Here is a 5,000-nt window from a genome sequence, read left to right as displayed (position 1 = left end):
TAAGATGAGTAAGTGTATGACATGGCATATGTATGTATCATAAAGAAACTTGGCTACAGATCCGACAAGAAAACATCATTGCAAGCCGAACAGACTTGACTGTTGTGATGTGATGAACATGCAAGTATACTACTTACTATGATAAGTAGGGCAGCAGTAAAGTCATCTACTGCATCTGTAATGTCAAAGAAATGTGTCAAAAGTCAATCGAGCTCAGCAAAACAAATATTCTTCAGTACTTCATTTGTCATCCAATAAATATCTTGAAAATAATATTACCTTTATTTGAATCTGCACTGTGACACACAATAATTAGCATGCACTGTAGTCAACTGTCGAAGTGACTTAGACGGTAAAATGTTTACACAAGACTATCGTAAAGTTTCATGAATTCACTGGCAAAATGCAGGTGTCAACACACATTAACTTAGTAGAAATTCAAATGTGCTCCTTGTATGTTTGATTAATTAATTTAGCTAGCTGGTATATCCTTCTATAGCATGATGTGCACATGCAGTAATCATTGCAAACAAAACAAATACAATCAAATAAAACAATGATATAAATATATAATATAAAACAATAAAATAAAATTGCTATACTCATCAAATAATTAGAAGGATGGGGATGGATCAAGAATGGCAGGTTCACATGTGCAGCTCGGGCAATGCTCTTCCCACTTCCCAGAATGCCCAAAATACTGCATGATAGTGTTAGTTAAGATACGTTTACGGTAAAGTGCTGTATTTTAGGAATACATTACAGTTCTGTTAAAAAAAACTGAATGGACTGTAATTTAACAGATTTTCTTTAATATTAACAGTAAAGCACTGCATTTTAAAAAAACGCCTTAATACTGTTGAAATCCTGCAGTAAATTTACAGCAATTCGTTACAGTGTGGGTGGATAGTCTGTGAGTCCTATGTTGGTCACATGCGTGCCCCTGTGGGTTTAAGGCAGCATTACACTAGGTGTGAGTGGGCCCCAACTGAGTTATATACACAAGACCCATCTTGGTCCCAGCTTAAAGATCCCTGGTCTATGCTACTCCACTGACCATAATAAAAGGAATTTATTGATACATGCGTCCCACTTTCACAAACCTCTTACCTTTTACAGATGTACACATACAAATATTGTCTTAAAACATCCTAATTGAGTACTGAGTACAATTTGAATAAAGATCCAACCTAGAGCTGTTTTTCATATAATAAATAATTTTTGGCTGGGGCATTGTTTTTATCACAGCCTTGGATATGTCAAAGATTAAGAACAAAATTGATTTTGATGCATTTTTAGCTTTTGTGTAGTGTCAGGTTTAAAATGTAAAATTCCCTTTTTGGCCACTTGTTGGCAGACATGTCCACTTCTAAATAACACTTTAAAAATATTCAATTATTATTTTCAGGATTTTAACCCTTTAAATGCCAGTTTGATTCCACAATGTCACTGTTTTTCAAAGAAAAAACAAACAAAAATTGAGTTATTTTCCATTTAAGAAATACTTTTTGGCTGGGGCATTTATCAGTCTTGGATATGTCAAAGATTAGCAACAAAATTGATTTTGATGCATTTCTAGTTTTTTTGTGTAGTGTCAGATTTTAAACTGTACTACCCTTTTATGGCAGACATGTCCACTTCTAAAAACACAATAAAACTATTACTGATATATTTTTTTCAACTTTTTTGGGTTAAATCTTTTGATCAACTTCAGTCCTCATCAAAACTATCAAATATTGAATAATCATCAGGATTTTAACCCTTAAAATGCCAGTTTGACTACATTATGCTAATATTTCTTATGAAAACAAGATTTGCTGTGTTTTGTTAGATGTGTGTGTGTGTTTGCTGTTTTGTGTGTCTTGACCTCACTGTAAAACTTGCAAAGTTACTCCTGTCATAGACAGCCATATAGGCACTCTTCCAAGTCAATAAAAACATGGGCACTTAAAAAAAGAGAGCTACAAACAGTGTATAGGACTCCAGCCAGGTGCATACATTTACAAACCGTGGTTTTTGTTTTCTCCACAGTGACCTCTTTGAAGTGCAGTAAGAGAAGAGGGACCATGTTTTTATTGACTTGAAAGAGTTAATATATGGCTCTGTATGACAGGAGTAACTTTATTAGACATTACGAGTTTTACAGTTCCACCACTGCTTACTATTAATTTGGCACCGGCTGTCTGGCTGCTCTTCGTCCTCCTCTGTCTCTTGCCCCAGTGAACCATTTGGACAGCTCCCTCTCTGCTTCCTGCTGGTTCACATGTGCTGTCAACAAGTTCTTTTTAAGAGCCTCTGTAAAATAAATTTGGTTGACAGTATGAGCTATGAACATTAAAAAATATATTCTCTTTAAACATCATTTAGAATTAAACAATGGCCAACTTCAGGGCCATATTGGCAAAAGTATGAAGAATATTTTAGGCCGATTATTTTAAGATATCCTAAGATTATTTTATGAGATTATCCTGTCGTGTGGGGTGTGTTAAAGAGTAAAATTCTCCCGACAATCGACTCAGAAAAAACGGTCCGCGCTGACAATTGTAAATATTAAACATGTTCAATATTTTCAAAAATATCAGATCACGTTTGATCACACTAGAATTCTGGCACAGGGGGCAAGAATCTTGTGTGTCATGAGACAAATCTTTATGTGTGTGGTGTGCTGTATTTGGAATATCGGAGCACACCACACACAATATGATCCAAACTGTTCAATCAAAGATTTTTTTATCTTCATGTGTGGGGTCTCACACATAAAGACTCTGTTGAAAATTAGATTAATGTGTGTATAAGGCTGAAGGCACCTCATGATTTGATTCAATTACGATTCAGGGTCCTACGATTTGATTATTCAACAAATATGATGTTCTACCAGTCACTCAATGTTTTTACCAGCCACCATTTTGCAAGCATACATTTGTATCATTTGTAATTTGTCTTGTTTTTTTTTTAAGTCAACAGTACACGACGTAAAAATATTGATTTAGAAAATGCTCTATTTCTTCACACACGTTCAATTTTACTGTAGATTAACTGTATCATCCCCTATTGTTCTGCTCTTTGTGCTCTACTAGGGTTGTAACAATATCAAAATATCACAATACCTCAATAACAAGCCCATGATATTTATTGCAGTATTGTAAGACATATCATGATATCAAGATCTGACAGTATGATAATACCACAGTAAGCTCCACCATGCAATATTTATTCCACTATCCATAAATCAACTACATGATAATTTGATCAAAATTAAATAGCTTACCTGCCTTTCTCAATCAGCAGCTTCTCTCCTATTATCCCAGCCTCTCCTGCCTGTCCGCTCCCACCTCCCTCCCTCGCTCACCTCGCTCCTCCTCCCTCTCTAACTTTAAATAAATACCTGCTTCTCTATCTGCTGTGTGAGAAGTGATCTGTGAGTGTGAGAAGTTTAACGATGTCCGCGACTTCAGCGCTCTGTGTCTATTTCACGTGTGTTCCGTCTGACTCCAGCTCTCCAGCTGCAGCGACACACACACACACACACTAAACAGTCAGCCGACAAGGTGACACGGACGATTGTCTCTCACACTCTCGCAAACGCTGTCAATTAATGTTGTTACGGGTCTGCCATGATATATATATTTTTTCTTTTTTAACTGGCCACTGTGGCTTGTGGGCTGATTAAATTCACCCACTACACTCAGTAACTAGCTGAAGAGTTAGCTGCCACAGCAACAAAAAGTCTCCACATGGGCCTGTTGAGCTAATTCAGCTTGCATTTTTTTTTATTCGAAATTGTATATACTGCCTTTGTTTTAGAGAGGGGCTATATAAAAACAGTAACGGCATTTCGACTAATTAGGTTTATTAGGCCTATTCGCATTAGCTAAAGCTAGCTAAAACACTCACCACATTAGCTGAGCCTGCGTTCAAACAAGCATTTTTGAAAATTCCCCAGTGTCTTACCTCACAGTACTTGGATAGTAATGATGGTTTAATACAATAACTTTACATAATAGAGAGATAGATATGCCACTCACCAGTGTCAAATGCACGATGTTGCTTCTACCGCGGACTGCTGCTCTTTGCCGCTGTAGGCGCTGTTCCCAAGAAATTCAAAATAAAAGCGCGCAGTGTGACCGTTATGTACACGTGACCTAAACTCTAAAAAAAAATAAAAAAATGACGGGGCTGATCTTGGATCTTCTGAATGTATATTTCTAAGAAACAATTAAATTTAAAGCAAAAACCGTGTACCCTTAAAAATGCCCCCACAGAACTGCAGCTGCTTTTGTTATTCAGTATTACCTGTGTTGTGTGCTTTTTTTTAATTCATTTTTTTAAATATCAAACAGCAATACAATGCTCACTTACAAAGAAGAAACGAGTTACAGAAATATAAACAATGCTTAAAATAAAATAGAAGTAAATACTTAAAAAATAAAATAAAATAGAAGAATAATTAAATGGAAAAGAATGAAACAAAAACAAATAAATAATAAAATAAACAGACGCAAGATTACGTGTTAAAGACATGAAACGCAGAGCATATGTTGGCAGTCTTCACAGCTTTTTTGTTTTGTAGACAGGAGAGAGTTGAGATATACTGTTCAAACTCTGACTTAAACAAAAAGAAATTTGTTTTTTTACTTGAAAACTTACATTTGTGTATGTGGTATTTGGCAAAAGAAAAAATACATTTTTAAGAAATGATGCATCATCATCCTTCTTTTTGTGATCAAAACAGCCAAATATGACATCTTTATAAGGCAAAGTAAAACCAGTGAAAATATTTGTGTTAACAAAGGAGGCAATGTCCTTCCAGAGCTTCTATGTAAATTCACAAGACCAAAAAAAATGTGAGATAGTTTTAGGGTGCAGATCATAAAAAACAAGTTCCACCTCAATGTCAACTTTAAACTGTGTTGTGTGTTTTTCCCCTGTAATGTGTGTTAGATGTGTCAAAGGTAAGAGAGCACTAAAATTCTCAAACTATTCACCAGCAATCTGTCTAC

The 5,000-nt window shown here is 35.5% G+C and overlaps 1 long non-coding RNA gene across 2 annotated transcripts in view; it reads right to left on the bottom strand.

Moving 5' to 3' along the window:
- LOC131963118 (uncharacterized) overlaps positions 1-2,190 on the bottom strand; it is a 3,177-nt gene extending 987 nt beyond the window's left edge. The window contains exons 1-2 of one of the 2 annotated variants that reach the window (XR_009390006.1): positions 2,163-2,190; positions 138-175 (exon numbers count right to left, since the gene is read on the bottom strand). This is a non-coding gene — a long non-coding RNA (uncharacterized LOC131963118). Of the gene's footprint in view, positions 1-137; positions 189-2,162 lie in introns of those variants that run through there. The other variant, XR_009390005.1, reaches the window with a different exon arrangement.
- Positions 2,191-5,000: the final 2,810 nt, after the last annotated feature.

Source organism: Centropristis striata, chromosome 24 (genome assembly GCF_030273125.1).
Source record: "Centropristis striata isolate RG_2023a ecotype Rhode Island chromosome 24, C.striata_1.0, whole genome shotgun sequence".
NCBI classification, from domain to species: Eukaryota; Metazoa; Chordata; class Actinopteri; order Perciformes; family Serranidae; genus Centropristis; species Centropristis striata.
This window is presented reverse-complemented; position numbering and strand designations above follow the sequence as displayed.